The sequence below is a fragment of the Pseudoliparis swirei genome, chromosome 9, assembly GCF_029220125.1.
Source record: "Pseudoliparis swirei isolate HS2019 ecotype Mariana Trench chromosome 9, NWPU_hadal_v1, whole genome shotgun sequence".
NCBI lineage: Eukaryota > Metazoa > Chordata > Actinopteri > Perciformes > Liparidae > Pseudoliparis > Pseudoliparis swirei.
In genome coordinates, this window is record NC_079396.1 from 2,905,625 (window position 1) to 2,923,694 (window position 18,070).

At 44.0% G+C, this 18,070-nt stretch overlaps 1 long non-coding RNA gene across 1 annotated transcript in view; it reads right to left on the reverse strand.

Moving 5' to 3' along the window:
• The window catches only part of LOC130199319 (uncharacterized), a 33,244-nt gene extending 32,818 nt beyond the window's left edge, over positions 1-426 (reverse strand). Inside the window, exon 1 of the long non-coding RNA XR_008832803.1 lies at positions 345-426. This is a non-coding gene — a long non-coding RNA (uncharacterized LOC130199319). The remainder of the gene's footprint in view (positions 1-344) is intronic.
• Between the last annotated feature and the right edge of the window lie 17,644 nt (positions 427-18,070).

The following is an 18,070-nucleotide window of genomic DNA, read 5'->3' on the forward strand; positions in this document are numbered from 1 at the left end:
TTCAGCTTCCCTTGGCCTTCACCGTTTTTTTTGGAATAACGCTTCAGTCCTGTTTCTAGATTCTGGAGGAATCGTGTTTCCATGTTTGACGTCCGGCGTTCCGACCGCCGTCTCCCTTTTTTCTGACTTAGAGAATCGTTCATCTTTACAAACCGCCGCCGTCTGAAGCGGTGAACGTTCGCCGTCTCGCAAAGATGTATGCACGAAAACCCAATCCGCCGCGTCAGCGTTTCCAGGTTTCTAAGTAATGTTTGAACGAGTGCGATCCGACAGACCGACAGGCCGGAACAATGGATCCACCGGAGCTTTGTCTTTTCTTCTTCCCTGGTGAACTCATTCGGTACCTGGCCTGATTATCTGCCCCAGATCAGCCGCCGCAGTTCCCATCATCGCGACGCTGTCGACACAGCTGGTCGCGATCATCGGCCGGAGGAGAAGAAGGCCGGGGGCGGAATCAACAATTCCCATGTGGCAATGCTGCACAGGACTTTCACCCCGAACACGGCTGTTCAGGTCCCGTGTAAAACCGAAAGTCATCCTTATTTATGGTTCAGCAGAGCAGAAGGAATTTGATGCAGCAGTTATTTTATGCTTTTTAATGCATCTTTGTATATTCAGAAAAGCGCTATATAAGTTTGAATTATTATTATTATTATTTATTTATCATTAGTTATTTTATGCTTTTTAATGCATCTTTGTATGTTCAGAAAAGCGCTATATAAGTTTGAATTATTATTATTATTATTATTTATTACTATTTATTTTATGCTTTTTAATGTGTCTTTGTATATTCAGAAAAGCGCTATATAAGTTTGAATTATTATTATTATTATTTATTTTATGCTTTTTAATGTGTCTTTGTATATTCAGAAAAGCGCTATATAAGTTTGAAAATGTAATCATTATTATTATTTATTCATTATTTATTAAACTAAACCGTACTAAATTTAACCGTCATATTGGCTAAACCCAAAACAAGTCATTTCGTACAATTTGTTTCGTTTCAGTTTCCAATATTAATCTTGTAGAAATCAAGTATTTTAATCTTTATATCTTCTTTCACTACCTTTCAAAATTGTTGGGACATCCAGACAATGTAGTGTTTCCCATGAAAACTCACACTTGTATTCATCAAATGAATATAAAATATAGTCAAGACGTTGACGAGGTTATAAATAATGATTTTTATAGTAAATATTAATGTTGTTCTTCTTGTGGCTCAAAGGAAGGCCAGTTTTATAGCTTCTCTCACCAGCATAACTGTTTTCAGCTGCGCTCACATAAAAAGGGTTTTCAAGGGTTTTCTACCCCTCCGCTAGTCTTCTAAGGTGATAACACAATGTACCATTAGAACACTGGAGATGGGCCTCTACACACCTCTGTAGAGACTTCATTAAACACCAGAGAATAGTAATTTACACACTAACTATGTAGAGAGAGGATTTATGATTCATTTATTGTGCTTTACTTTGAAAAATCAGGACATTTCTACGTGACCCCAAACTTTTTAGCGGTACTGTGTGGGCTGAGAGTTCAAACCTGCAGAACAATGCATCCAGAGAACACCACAGAAGAAGAGCGGAGGGTGAGGCAGGTGCGCCGTTACCCAACATCGAGGTGACACTGTCCCTGGCAGCCCCCCCCCCCCGTGTCCCCGCATGGCCCCGGTGTTCCGGGTCTTTCTTTAGCCGCGGCGGCTCGGCGGTCCGTCTTTAGCCTTCGGCTGCTGGAGGCGCCCCCCCCCCCCCCCCAGCTGTTCACGCCTCTCACACAGATATTTCATCGCTCTTCCTCAGCTCGGCTCATGTCTCTCAGGCGGATCGCTCTTCCTCTTCTTCTTCTTCTTTTCCCCCGTCTGCTCTCTCTCTCTCTCTCTCGGTGTTCTCTCTCCGTCTCCGTCATCTCTTTAAGTTCTGTCTCTTTAGCCTGTCGACATTAATCCCTCCGTTTATCCATCAGTCTGCTCGCCTCTCTCTTTCTCTTCTCTCTCTTTCTCTTTCTCTCTCTCTCTCTCTTTTTGCTGTTTTCGGCCTATTGAAGCAAGATGGCAGGTCCCTGCGACCCGACGCCCGAACACGACAAGAGTATCAAACAAGGAGCACGCAGAACCATGGAGGTTCCATAGAAGAACCATATGTGGTTCCTCAAAGAACCTTTTAAACTAGGGTTATTTAAAGAACCATTTCCCTAAATAGTTCTTCAAAGAACCTTTAAAGGTGTCTCAAAGAACCTTCCAGAATGGTTCTTCAAGGCACCATTTCTGGTTCCACAAAGAACCTTTCAAACCAGGGTTCTCTAAAGAACCATTTCCTTAACCCTTGTGTTGCCTTCGGGTCATTTTGACCCGAATCAATATTACACCCTCCCCCCGCCTTTGGGTCATTTTGACCCGATTCAATGTTTCACCCTCCTGTTACCTTTATATTTACTAACATATTTTACCCTTTGGGTTCAATTTGACGCCAGCAATTAAAACCTCCAGAAAATTATTAGAATTAATATTGTTTTCCAAGTTTAAGTGTGAGGCACTTTATGTTTGTTTGTTGACTACCGAAAGAACACCGACATTAAACATTGAATGGGGTCAAATTAATCCGAAGGCGGGGGGAGGGTGTAATATTGATTCGGGTCAAAATGACCCGAAGGCAACACAAGGGTTAAAGAGTTCTTCAAAGAACCTTTAAAGGTGCCTAAAACGAAAAAATGGTTCTTCAGCCAGTGATGGTTCTTGGAGAACCACAAATCCTTTTAAAGAACCATGTGTGTTCTCCGTGCGGGAGACGAATGAATGTTCAGCACCTTGGATTGAAAATGATTTTTGAGGACGGTCCGTATTACTGACGGACTCCAGAGCTGGTCACATGACGCAGAAGCACACACACACACACACACCTACACACACACACACACACACACACACACACACACACACACACACACACACACGCTGCTGAAGGCTGGCCCTGTGTTTTAGGGGGCGGGGACAAAGCCAGTGAGGAAGATGAGTGATAAGACCTCCGCTGTGATCCTTCTCCTCCCTCTGCCCTCCTCTTCACTCCCTCACATCTCTCCATCTCCCCATCAATCCCCCCCCTGCACTCTATCACAGGGGGGGGGGGGGGTTCACACTTTTTTATTTTTTCTCAGGAGGGGCTGTATTTTCTCTTCGAGCTTCCCATCTGCTGCTTTTTTTTTGCTGACTGGTGCAGATTGTACATTACTGCTTTCCGAGATATGACCGACTGTTTCACAGTGTGCCCCCCCACACACACGTCATTTGTTACATTCCTCCGGAAGGGTTTGGCGGCGTCTCCACACGTCTAATGTAGCGTTGAAATACTTAATGTAATTTTTACAATCATTTGAGGACGGTCTTAAATCTTTCTGTGGCCCAGAATGAAAATAAAACGTCCCTCCGATGAACTCCGGTGTGTTCTCACACCGCGCTGACGCGTGATTGGTCAGCGAGGGAACATATGAACTCCTTCAGACGCCCTTGAAGTGATGACACATAAATGTTCCATAATTCTGTGTGTAGAACGAAATATAAAGCAAAAGAAAAGCTAGTTTGAGCTTCTAATCACTTATAGAACTTTTTTTTGTTTGTAATGATCCACAACGTTGCGGGGCTGCCGTTGGCTTCCAGTCATTCCTGCACATTACAGACATTAGCGTGTCCTTTAGTCGTCGTGTATTCCATCACGCTGAGTCTCTGCACAGCCGTCGTCACGGTAACGATGATGCTGCAATGTAAGCATGTATTAAAAAATATATCTGCACTGCGTTGCCTCATAGCAATCAGTCAAGTGCATAAAAATACATCTTTTTACATCAAAAATAAAGGAATTTAGTGGATGCCTGGACCGACGGAGGTCGTGAGTTTTTGCGAATGCGCCGTGAAAATAACCACGAAAGGGATTCGTATTAAATGGCGTAAAACGACATCAGCAGCTTATTGAAGACGCCAACAGACACTCCGAAATGAACATCAGGTATTTTGTTTTTCTTCGAAACCCTTCATCTACAGCCCGGCCGCCCAGAAATTCCTTTAAAAACGAAATTGCGTTGTCAATTTATCTCCGGAGGGGAAAATTATCTCCTGCAGGATTGTTTTTGACACTTCACAAATACGTTTCTTATCGTGGTCGGGGGGCTCATCCACACTGCACTGTTGCCAAGGCGCGTTATAATTAACGTATTTTTCCATCGATACCGACAAAAGTGGCATAATTAATGACACTTTTGACGATGTCTTGTGGCGCTCTACAGAATGTCTCTTTGATCAGATCGTCTGGATCCTCCGTCTGCAGCCAATCACGGTGGCCGTAGGGTTTGGTTTGGATGAACTCTCAACCTCAGAGGATTTATAGAAAAAAATTGTGTGTGTGTGGGGGGGGGGGGGGCAGAGCCGTACACGCCGTCTCTACGTCACTCCTCCACGCTCCAAATATGGTAACTTCAGTTCATCGGTTACAAAAACTACAACACGACGACGGCCGTAATCCAAGATGGCCGACGGCAAGACGCCACTCCAACGAGGTGACGTAACGATACATACACAGTCTGTGTGTGTGTGTGTGTGTGTGGGGGGGGGGGGGCGGGGTTCCTGACGTCGTTGTGCCGACATGCGCTCCGACCAAATGAACATCTCTCTCTCCGTGTCGGCTATCCGTCTATTTATGCTCTCTGCCCGTCAGCCATCCATCTCTGTCTCATTCACTCTCTCTCTCTCTCTGTCTCTCTGTCTCTCTCTCTCTCTCTCTCTGTCTCGCTCTCTCTCTCTGTCTCTCTGTCTCTCTCTCTGTCTCTCTCTCTCTCTCTCTCTCTCTCTCTCTCTCCCCGTCTGCTTCCTCCACATCTTTTGGCCAACTCTTTGTCAAAGTCAAGTTTTTAGCCCTCATCAGTTGAGTTTCATCGATGTTTTCCTGGACGCCCTCTGCCTCCCCCAAGGTCTCCTCTCCTCTCTCTCTCTCTACCTCTTCTCTCTCTCTCTCTCTACCTCTCTCTCTCACTCTCTTTTCCCCTCTCTCTCCCTCTCTCTTTCCCTCCTTCTTTTATTAAAAACACGATAAAAAAATAATAATCTTAATCTCAACCCGTTGCACACGCCACATATGACGCGTGATAAATGAAGAACATCGTAAAAACAGGAGAGAGACGCGGCGTCATTCACATGGAGAGTGTGTTTATTTTCATTTTATTCTGTGTTTTATTTTCATTTCATTCTGTGTTTTAATTTCATTTCATTCTGTGTTTTATTTTCATTTCATTCTGTGTTTAATTTTCATTTTATTCTGTGTTTTATTTTCATTTTATTTTGTGTTTTATTTTCATTTTATTCTGTTTTTTTCTCCATTTCATTCTGTGTTTTATTTTCATTTCATTCTGTGTTTTATTTTCATTTCATTCTGTGTTTCATTTTCATTTCATTCTGTGTTTAATTTCATTTTTATTCCGTGTTTTATTTTCACAATAATTTAAGAACGCGATGCAGAGAATTTAAACATCCAGGGAGACGACATCGAGAACTCAGAGAAACACAAAAACACACATTCAAGTTTCAATGTGTGTGTGTGTGCGTCTGTGTGAATGTGTGTATGTGTGTGTGAATGTGTGTGTGTGTGTGTGTGTGTGTGTATAACTGCATCAGCTGTTTACTGCATTGCAGGAGTTCAGACCCAACCAGGTGAGGGCCGCGTCCCCCCGTCGCCTCTGGGAATCACACGTGGAAACCTCCGGCTTGCCGTAAGAGACCCCCCCCCCCCCGTCCCCCCGTCCCCATTCGGTGATTATCAGCAGAGGAGCCGAGCTCCTCACAGAAGTGACGGAGGTGACGCTCCGATAGGAAAACTTTTCCCTCTCACTCAGCATTCCTTCATCTGTCACACACACACACACACGCACACACACTCTGAGGTAATTAGGACAACAGCGTCGTCTATGAACAGAACTCAGTCCCGGCTCCCGTGTGTTTTCTTTAGTTCTACATTATTATATCAGCTCTCTAACCTGAAAGTCAACGGATCATTTATTAATATTTAATATTAATCTAACAAACATGTGAAGAGTTACGAGTTTATTTTACTAATAACATATTTATGTTTTTAACAATATTTGTAAATGTAAACCTGAAGCCGATGCCCAATAAATATGCACTGAACACATGTAAATGTGTCTCTATGTTTCCTGAGGCTCTGGCTTACGTCTGGCGGTGATAACAATAATAATATTATGAAATATAACATGTCACTACCTCTTAATATATCTTGTAATTATATTTTAAAAAATCAATGTAATAATCAAAATAAGAGGCGTTGATAAAAAGGTTAAAAACATCCAGTCAGTCCAGAGAGGAGACTTCATGGAGACGCCCAGAGCCGGTTCACATGGCGGATTGATTTGGGGGTGAGGCGGCCATCGATCCCAGGGGGGGGTTCAGGAGGGCCGAAGGCTCCCAGCTCAATATCACGCTGATTATGTCCACATTAAACATGGTGGTCATTTGTTCTCTGGCTGCTGGGTAATTGCCGTTGGATATTTGTATTCAACTAAAGTTGATACGTTCTTCTTTGGTAACGCTTCAGACCCTCACACGGAGAACCTGGAGGGGCATCTGGAACCAAAAACGGTTCTTCAGAGTGATGCCATATAGGAACCATTTCTGGTTCCACAAGGAACCTTTCAAACCAGGGTTCTCTAAAGAACCATTTCCTTAAATAGTTATTCAAAGAACCTATAAAGGTGCTTAAAGAACATTAAAACATGGTTATTTAAGGCACCATTTTGGGTTCCACAAAGAACCTTTCAAACCAGGGTCTCTAAAGAACCATTTCCTTAAATAGTTCTTCAAAGAACCTCTACAGGTGTCTCGAAGAACCTTAAAAAATGGTTCCCATTTAAGGAACCATTTCAGGTTCCACAAAGAACTTTTCAAACCAGGGTTCTCTAAAGAACCATTTCCTTAAAGAGTTCTTCAAAGAACCTATAAAGGTGTCTCAAACGAAAAAAATGGTTCTTCGTAGAACCACAAAGCCTTTTAAAGAACCATTTAAGAACCGTTATTGTTCAGTGAGTGTTATACTGCTGTAAGCTGAGACTGCTGGAAGACTTCCCATGATGCATTGGGCTTCTCCCTCTCTGCCTCCATACATTCATGTCTCATTAGTTGACATTAATAACTCGGCCTCTTCCCCGTAGTCGCTGTGTTTGGTGTCGCAGGTCTCCATGGAGACCGGCTCCACCTGGTCCTCATCGCACCGCTGCCACCGTCATCATCATCACTCACATCTCTACCCAGGGAAGCCCATGAAGAAGAGTCTTAAACCTGCATTCTCTCTCCTGACCACCAGGGGGCGACTCCTCTGGTCATATAGAAGTCTATGCTTCATGTGTTAAAGCTGCATTCTCTCTCCTGTCCACCAGGGGGCGACTCCTCTGGTTGTATAGAAGTCTATGCTTCATGTGTTCAAGCTGCATTCTCTCTCCTGACCACCAGGGGGCGACTCCTCTGGTTGTATATAAGTCTATGCTTCATGTGTTAACGCTGCATTCTCTCTCCTGACCACCAGGGGGCGACTCCTCTGGTCATATAGAAGTCTATGCTTCATGTGTTAAAGCTGCATTCTCTCTCCTGTCCACCAGGGGGCGACTCCTCTGGTTGTATAGAAGTCTATGCTTCATGTGTTAAAGCTGCATTCTCTCTCCTGACCACCAGGGGGCGACTCCTCTGGTTGTATATAAGTCTATGCTTCATGTGTTAACGCTGCATTCTCTCTCCTGACCACCAGGGGGCGACTCCTCTGGTTGTATATAAGTCTATATAGTGACTCTACTTCTCTTGATGTATTCCCTCAGTAAACATTGTAGCTTGAGTTTATGTCTCAGTCTCTAGTTTCAAGTCTTCTTCTATACACCTGAACGTGATGTTGACGTTGACCATGCAGCACAGGGTGTTGGGGGCGGGGCTTATGTGATTGACAGGTCGCTGCGTTGGATTGGAGTTCCTGAAGGTCACACGGTTGTGACTAAGCAGCGCTTCGCTCGGCGCTCGTCTTCCTCGTCTTCCTCTCCGACTTGGCATGCTCCGACAACGTGAGCGGTCGGATCGAACCATTAGCATTCCGGGGGGAGAATGTGCTGCGTGCGCGGGGTCGATGGGAGGGTGAAGGTCTGGTATCAGTCAAACTGTCTTCTGCGTGCATGAGCGATCGGCCTACGGGGGGGGGGGGGGGGGGCGGGGCATCACCTCCGTCTCATCACAGCTGACCTGTTGCTCCCTCAACGACTTCCTCTCATCCTCTCATCCTCTCATCCTTTTATCCCCTCGATCCTCTCATTATCTCATCCCCTCAATCCTCTCATCCTCTCATCTTCTCATCGTTTCATCCTCTTATCCCCTCAATCCTCTCATCTTCTCATCCCTTCATCCCTTCATCATCTCATTCTCTTATTCTCTCATCCCCTCTTCCTCTCATCCTCTTATTCTCTCATCCTCTCTTCTTTCCGGCCATCAATTGATTGTTGTCTTTCTTGTTTTCTGACGTTTCTTCTGCTCTTTTTTACGGTTGTTCATCTTTCACGAGTAATACACACACATACACACACACACATACACACACACACACACACACACACACTATTAACTCTACACATTAGGACCTATTTTAGTCTCCTGTGAAAGTTCAGTAAACTCAGCCGGCCCTTTGGCCCATATCATCTCGCTGCCTTATCATTGGCGCGTGTGTGTGTGTGTGTGTCTGTGTGTGTGAGAGTGTGTGTGTGAGAGTGTGTGTGTACTACTTATGAAAGATCAGGCGGTGAGGCTGACCGAGCCCTTTCCTTTTATAGCCCCCCGAGTAACCGGCCCAGAGAAGGGAATTCAACTGAGGAGGGGAGGGGGGGGGGGCACCTGGTCACACACCGGCCGGTTAAGGCTCACCGAAAAACACACACACACAGACACACACACAAACAGAGAGGAGTGGGTGCAGATAAAAACACACACGCACTCAAACGCACACACATGCATACACACACAAACAAACAGAGGAGTAGGAATGGCAGTATGTAACTATATATATATATATATAAATAATATATATATATATATATAAATATACATATATAAAACAAATATATTTATGTCTATATATATATGTATATATATATACATATATATATAATATATATATGACTTTATATATACATAGATATATATATATATTTAAATATACTTATACATATATATGTATTTATTTATATATATACATATATATATATTTCTGCTAAGCAGACATTGTTTTGGTTGAAGGCTTTAAAACAAAGAACCAAGTACAATGTATGAAAAAATATACTTTTAAAAATGCTTCATATTTTTTACCTCAGTAATGTAGCGTGTGTTGTCCTCACTGAGTGTGACAGCAGCGGTACGCTCTGTGGTCACCGTTCTCTGAAAGGTCGTCTTTAGTTCAAGTCGCATTTTTTCCATCTCAATTGTTTTAGGCGTGACTTCGATAAAGAACATTAAACGCTGCATGTCTGAACGACCGGAACGCCTCCTCTTCTTTTTGCCTACTCACACTTTGATGTTCATTAATAAGCTGCGGGGCCGTGTTGGAAGAACTAAACGACCCTCTGGAAAGAGTTGCAGAGAAAAGTGAAGATGCACTAAACACATTGAGTCATTAGGAGTCTCAGTGAGCTCCTCTCTCCTCTAGGATACACTGAGCACCTCTCTCCTCTAGGACACACTGAGCACCTCTCTCCTCTAGGATACACTGAGCACCTATCTCCTCTAGGATACACTGAGCACCTCTCTCCTTTAGGACACACTGACGACCTCTCTCCTCTAGGACACACTGCGCACCTATCTCCTTTAGGACACACTGAGGACCTCTCTCCTCGAGGATACACTGAGCACCTCTCTCCTTTAGGACACACTGAGCACCTCTCTCCTTTAGGACACACTGAGCACCTATCTCCTCGAGGATACACTGAGCACCTATCTCCTCGAGGATACACTGAGCACCTCTCTCCTCTAGGATACACTGAGCACCTCTCTCCTTTAGGACACACTGAGCACCTCTCTCCTTTAGGACACACTGAGGACCTCTCTCCTCGAGGATACACTGAGCACCTATCTCCTTTAGGACACACTGAGCACCTATCTCCTCTAGGACACACTGAGCACCTATTTCATCCTGGAGCCGGTCCTTCCTTCTGTCCCCTGCCTCTGGCCTCCTCCCTCCTTCCTCCTGCCTTCTACCTATTGCCTCCTGCTTTCTGCCTCATGCCTCTTGCCTCTTGCCTGCTGTTTCCTGCCTCCTCCTTCCTGCCTCCTCCCTCCTGCTTCCTGCCTCCTACCTCCGACATTTTTTCCCTATTTTTTGGGGATGTTCTCCTGATCCGATGTAGGGTCAAAGGTCAGGGATGTCGTACATGTCCAGATTTTTAAGCCCTCCGAGGCAAATCTGCCATTTCTGATTTCGGGGTGTACAAAATGAACTGACTTGAATTCTTCTTTCTCCTACGATCCCCCGTGTGAACCGAGCGCCGCCTCGCCCTGAGGAGACACGCGGCGTCCTGTTGGGGTTTGATGAAGCGGCATGACAACATGTATGAGCTGTAACATATGGACGTGGAAGGGGAGAGGCGGAGCGGGAGAGAGAGTGGCGGCGTGTGAAGGATCTGATTGTTAGGAGAGAGGATGGATCTTTAGAGGAGAAAGTCAATTACGGCCCACAAAGCACTTGGTTAAAACATGAAGGTCGGCGGCGCGGTGATGGAACCTGTACCCGTGCCGTGTCAAAGCGCCATTTCTCATCGCTCCGCGTCTCCGCCGGAGGTCAGACCCATTTAGGGCTTCATTTATTAACCTGCTGCTGGCAGGAACCCGGCCTCTCGGAGGGGGGGTGGGGGGTCGACCCAGTATGCATGCAGCAGCCCGGTGGATGCGAACGAGGCTGTTTGTGTGTGTGTGTGTGTGTGTGTGTGTTCTGTATGTGTGTGTGTGTGTGTTCTGTATTGGAATCCACACAAACTCAATCTGCGCTTATTGTCAATAAACATGAGAGAGATCATTAAGGAAGAAGCCGGGGACGGTTCTTCTTCTTCTTTCTTTCTTTTTTGGGGGGGGGGTTGCAATAATGACGCAATGCTTTAGGAGATCACGAATCAATGAAGGAGAGTGAGAGAGAGAGGGAGGGAGAGGGAGTGAGGGAGAGAGAGAGGGAGAGAGAGAGAGAGGGAGTGAGGGAGAGAGAGGGAGAGAGAGAGAGAGAGGGAGTGAGGGAGAGAGAGAGAGGAGTAGAGAGAGAGAGAGAGAGGGAGGAGGAGGAGAGAGAGAGAGAGAGGCGGTAGAGAGAGAGGGAGGGAGAGAGAGAGAGAGAGAGAGGGAGAGAGAGAGAGAGAGAGAGAGAGAGGGAGGGAGAGAGGGGAGGAGAGAGGGGAGGGAGAGGGAGAGAGAGGGAGGAGGAGAGAGGAGGAGGAGAGGGAGGGAGAGAGAGGAAGGAGGAGAAGAGGAAGAGAGAGGAGGAGAGGAGGGAGAGAGAGAGGAGAGGAGGAGGAGAGAGAGGTAGGGAGAGAGGTAGAGTGAGAGAGAGGGAGAGAGAGGGAGGGAGAGAGAGGGAGAGAGAGAGAGGGAGAGAGAGAGGGAGAGAGAGAGACGGTGTCTTCAGATGTAGAGACTCATGCCTCATGCCTCCTGCCTCTTGCTCCCTGCCTCATGCCTCCTGCCTCTTGCTCCCGGCCTCCTGCCTCTTGCTCCCTGCCTCATGCCTCCTGCCTCTTGCTCCCTGCCTCCTGCCTCTTGCTCCCTGCCTCTTGCTCCCTGCCTCCTGCCTCTTGCCTCCTGCCTCATGCCTCCTGCCTCTTGCTCCCTGCCTCTTGCTCCCTGCCTCCTGCCTCTTGCCTCTTGCTCCCTGCCTCCTGCCTCTTGCCTCCTGCCTCATGCCTCCTGCCTCTTGCTCCCTGCCTCCTGCCTCTTGCCTCTTGCTCCCTGCCTCCTGCCTCTTGCCTCCTGCCTCTTGCTCCCTGCCTCATGCCTCCTGCCTCCTGCCTCTTGCTCCCTGCCTCTTGTCTCCTGCCTCTTGCTCCCTGCCTCCTGCCTCCTGCCTCTTGCTCCCTGCCTCCTGCCTCTTGCCTCCTGCCTCCTGCCTCCTGCCTCCTGCCTCTTGCCTCCTGCCTCCTGCCTCCTGCCTCTTGCTCCCTGCCTCCTGCCTCTTGCCTCCTGCCTCTTGCTCCCTGCCTCCTGCCTCCTGCTCCCAGCTCACCCCCGAGGAGCTGTGATGGATCAGTCCACGTGATGGATCGGTCCACGTAGGGTAGCGCGGTTCTTAGTTTTTGTGCGCGTATGTTTGTCTCCACGTGTCACCTTGAGCTTCATTAACACCTTCCTCTCTCTGAACGGAAATGCGCTGCTGACTCAGGTTTCCGAGATTCCCTTGAAGGACGGTCCGACGATGATCAAGTCCCCTGGAGTGAAGGATTGTGGGTATTGGCACTTCAACCCCCACCCTTTGCCCCCTTCACAGAGTGAAACTGAACCGCGGAAGGGAATAAAAATGCTGATCCCACCCAGAGAAATCAAGAGGAAACCTCTCGGGGGGGTCAAGGAGAAGAGACACGTTGGTTTGACCCAACGATGGGGCGTTCCATGAGAGACAGAGGGACGAAAGAACGAGTGAGTTGGGAGGAACAAATCATCGGAAGACAAGCGTAACCAGGAAGAACGACGGGTGTGTGAACGAGATAACGGACAGAATATAGGAGGTAGAGAGTGAAGAAATACTCTGATATCATCCCACACTTTACGGGGTTTCTCAGGGAAGGAGAGCTGGGTTCTAAAAGGTATTGGCTCGAGGAGAGATTGAGAAAGAAAGAGAGAGACAATAAAGGGAGGGATGGAGTGAGAGAGACTCAGATTAAATGGAGAGGGGATGGTTGACATCATTTAGGAGATGAAACCAGCCAAACAATAGTCTGCCCGTCAGGCTATAGGGAGCATACACTATATATATATATATATATATATATATATATATATATATATATATATAATATATATACACTTTAGCTCAACCCTACATTGTACATTTATTCAAATTAATGTAAATATATTAGGGCTGTCAGCGTTAACGCGTTAATCTATGCGATTAATTTGGCCGCCTTAACGCACTAAAATATTTTAACGCAATTAACGCAATTTTTTTTAATTTTTTAATTAATATACTTTATTAATCCACAAGGGGAAATTAGTTCTCTGCATTTAACCCATCCTTAGTTATTAAGGAGCAGTGGGCTGCAGTGATGCGCCCGGGAAGCAACTGGGGGTTCAGTGCCTTGCTCAAGGACACTTCGACTTGCTTCCGGTGTTCGTTGAAGTTGTTACACTCCTCTGAGTGTCAAACCGCGGCAGTACGGTTTGACACTGTTTCCGTTTTTAAAACAATTATTTCTCCGCGAAAATAAGGAGCAGAAATCAGTTTAACTCGTGGATGAATCAGTCGGGTTTCCTCCTGCTCCTCCTTCCTCCCGTCTCCCCCTCTGATACACAGAGGAACAGAGGGGCGACGTGTCGGGTGACGCGGCGCGGAAAGAACGCGACACACGAAACCTTCAACGTGATTGGTCAATCCGTTTGTCTGTCAACATTTTGCGAAAAAAACAACCAATGATCACTCAGTAAATCACAAAGGACCTCCCACCACACGTGAGGCTCATGAGCAGCCTGTCAGTCAGAGAGCAGAGAACACGGCGCGAGGACAATGAGCCTCAATATATAGAGCTGAGATTGTTCTGGAATGTTTGATGTAGAACACGTGGGTATGTGTCATATGCAAAAGTCTTTAAAAGGTGAATTTACTTTTTTTTGCAAAATGGAGAAAATGCCCTCAGCCTCCAGAGGGTTAACGTGACATATGTGAATGTCAGTCAGTTATCAAGGCCACTGGTTCTGCTGTTCAGTGTTAAAGATGACAGGACCAATGGGGTCTCAATATACTTTTTTTTTTTTACTAATCTGATGTTTCACTGAAGAAACAATTTGTCATCCACGATATTAAATACCTCACTGGCACTTTATATGTAGGAGCCTCTTTGAAGACACAGCTCTGTGTGCAGTTTTGTCTTTAAAAAGAAGGAACAAACTTTCAATTGCGATTAATCGCGATTAATCGCAATTAAAAGTTTGTAATTAATCGCAATTTCAAAATGTGCGATTAATTAGTTAATTTTTTTAAATCGATTGACAGCCCTAAAATATGTACTTTATATAGTCCAATAAGTGTAGCACCCGCATTGTTAGCTGTCTGCGCCGTTAGCTCCTTAGTCTCCGACTGGCAGCGGCCATGTTGAGAGCCGTGAGAGACAACCGTAATGCTCCCTTTCTTGTTTACCTTATTTCACAGTTACCCACTTGTTGCACACTTCATAACATTAATATACATGTAATTTATTAACTATAATAAGTATTTCTTCATGATAGCCAAATCATTTATAAACCATTAAGAAGTATTGTGTCAAACATATATAAACATTATATAAATAGATGGACAACAAACCAAATATTTATCATTGACAACGTATCTTAATAAGAAATGATTATAGATGCTTTACAAATTATTTATCCAACAGTTCACAATTTATTATAATCATCAGTTGCAACTTAACAATAACCATCCAAATATTGTTATTGACCATTCACATTAACAGCTCCTATTCTTGTTTACCACGTGTAACAGTTACCCACTTATTGCACACTTTATAACATTAATATGTATGTAATATATTGACAATAATAAGTAATTATTTATGATCACCAAATCATCTATAAAACATTAAGAAGTATTGTGTCAAACATATGTAAACATTATAGAAATAGATGGACTACAAACCAATTATTTACGATTAATTAATGATTATAGATGCTTTAAAAAGTATTTATCCAACAATGTATTTTAATCATCAGTTGCGATTTAACAATAACCATGAAAATATTGTAATTGACCATTAACAACGTGAAATAAGACGTTTTCCAAAGGATTAATTACACAAAACAACAACATTACTGTGACCGCCAACGTGATCCTGGTAGTCATAAACAAGAGCATTGTGATTCTTTAAAAGAATAAGACACCTTTATTACAGGGAAGGCCTTAATATAATTGAACCCAAACAAACGGTGACACATCGCGCCGCTCATCACCGCCGTACGTACCGCTCCTCGGATGCGGGAGGAGACAAATTGCTCTCGCGGCCGATGTGATTCTTGCTACCGTGGTTGTCCAATTTGATGAAGAAGTGGAGTGATGACAGAGCCAATAGTGTCTGAGTCCTTCGGTTTGTCAATGATGTTTGATGTGTGGACCCCCTGGGAGCTGCCTCTCGTGAGCCAGCCGCTGGAGGCTGGAGAAATGTGCAAATAAGCCCACTTCCTGATTCAAGATTGCATTCAAATACCGATGGGATAATGCAGCACTTGTTTTCCTACAAATGGCTCGATGCATGCGACCCATTTGAACTGCAGTGCTGACTTCACAGATCCCTCAAACCCATTTATTTATGGGTCTAGGTTTACATTGCTTCAGTATTAAGTTTACTTGTGTCTCTCGAGAGGGAAGCACGATGCTTCAGCGATGATACACGTCACATGATGTCACACGGTCTCAACCTTCTTATTCTCAATTTGATTATGAGACGTGAACTGGACCGAGTGGATCTGTAAATAAACGTCGCAGTTGGACGATTATTACCTGGACCATCAAGGCATTTAAAAAGAAATACTCACACAGCTTGTGAGCTGCACTTAATTGCACTTATATATGCAACGCTGGATATAATTTCCCAGATTTTTACGAATACAATGAAAAGATGTGTCACAGAAACAGCTCTGCGGACACATTAGCTTTTTTTTTAATAGATACAGTGGGATTGTAGTGGGTTGCCTGTGATTACGCAATTGTAATAATAAATATTTTAAAAACTTGTTTTTTACAAAATTTAAAATGGTGGAAAATGTAAGTAGGCGGAGATTATGGGCATCGTTTACTTTTTTGTAGAGCAGGTCCACCAAATTTCAAGTAAATTGGTCATTGGTAGCAACATGTGTGGGCTTTTGAACTAAAATACATCTAGGGGGCGCTATAGAGAATTGTTTCTCTTTTACACAAATGCGAGATGCCGAAAATGTTGGGTTTTTTCGTCACTCCTTTTATACATGTCCAATTTAAAACAGCTTTTGGGATATGATAAAGTCCCCAAAATGTCAGAAAACCTTGGAGAAGAATAATAATGTGGAGAGACCAAGTGATTTGGAAGTTAGGTGTCTTTACATACTAGGCCACACCCCTTAGATGTTCATTGGCCCATATCCTCTGAACGCAATGAGATATTTACTAGCTTTTAACAAGTTATCATCAGATTGAACCAATAATGAACCACAGAAATGTTCGTATGAATCGGACCAAGCGTTTTGGAGAACATTTTAAAAAATCGTTTTTTGCTAAATTCAAAATGGCAGAAAATCTATTGAGGCATATTTTATTTTCATCGGATACTTATTTGTAGAGCAGACTCTCGCGGACATGTGTGCCAAATTCCAGAACAATTGATCATAGCTTTAAAAAAAGGCATGCATTCTACCGCAAGGGGGCGCTATAGAAAAAAAAGGCTATACCCGAATGCGAGACCTCTAAAATATCAAAATGTTCGCCTGTCCTGATATATACATTTCAAATTTTACAACTTTTGAGATATGATAAAGGCCCCGATAACACTTTGCTCGAGAATAATAATAATTTTTCACAAAAACAATAGGTTCCTCTCCGAGAAAGTCGTCACGAGGACCCTAAACAAACCTAAATGTCCTCATTGTGCTCCCGTTGCCGGCTCAATCCGCCCCGGACTTCATTCAGCCAGTTGCCACATGTGATTAGGGCGTGTCCAATCAGAGCAGCTCATTGGCCAGTCAAACTGCGTTACAGTTGTCAGGGTGATAATTGATAATTGCGATGATCTTCTCTTGCCGTATTACATGACTTGACAGAGTTATCTGGAATATGGATTTTTTTAGATACACGAGTAACGTATTACAGAACTATAAAATAAAAAGTTAATTTGCATACTGAATGAAGCAGCACATGAATCACTTCCCGGAGGTGGTTTCTCCCTTTATTAATATCAATTGTGGCACGAATAAATGCTCGCTAAGCCACTTCGGTTCCCACGATCGATTCCCACCGGCAAAACAACGACCACGGAGACTTACAGTCATCTATCACCGGGAACTCCACGTCAGCAATTGGATTTTAAAAACCGGCATAAGCACATTAATATATCTGGTGGAGAACGTTGAATAGGAAGGTGATTCCTGGATAACTGAACGTTAATGTTGGCGGCCAGGACGTAACTCCTGGAATGTTCCGGGACACGATGTTACTGCGGTCACCTTCTATGTGAGGAAACATTCCCTTTGTGTAGGAGGAAGTAATCAACATGTGTTAGGAGCAAATAAACCGGAATATTTGGGTTATTTTTGGAAGAAAAGTACAGAAAAGATTCAGCTCAACTACTTTTCTTGGTCCGATTCTGGGACGGTACGATTGTGTCTGAGGAAATAATAAAAATGTTATTCTCATCGTGATTACTTTTGCTCATTTATGCATCAATTATATACATATAATTATATACATATAATAATAGATATCTGACTGAGGTTTGTGCAATTTACAATCTACAGAACCGACGATGGCTCTAAAATATATTGTTAAATTCATCTTTAAATAAACTAAAATGTATACATCAAAATGTAGTCATAGAGACATTTTTCTTGGAAAGATATTATCGTTGTTATTGTAAATCCTTTCTTGTCAATATGGAAGCACATTTACGCCACAAAAATTAATAAATATGGGATAAAAAGTCATAATTATGAGATAGAAAAGTCGAAATTGTGAGATAGAAAGTCATTATTAAGAGATAGAAAAGTCATTATTATGAGATATATGAAAAATACTTTTTTTCTCATAATTTCGACTTTCTATCCCTTAAATAAATTTTTTATGTGGTCAGAAAT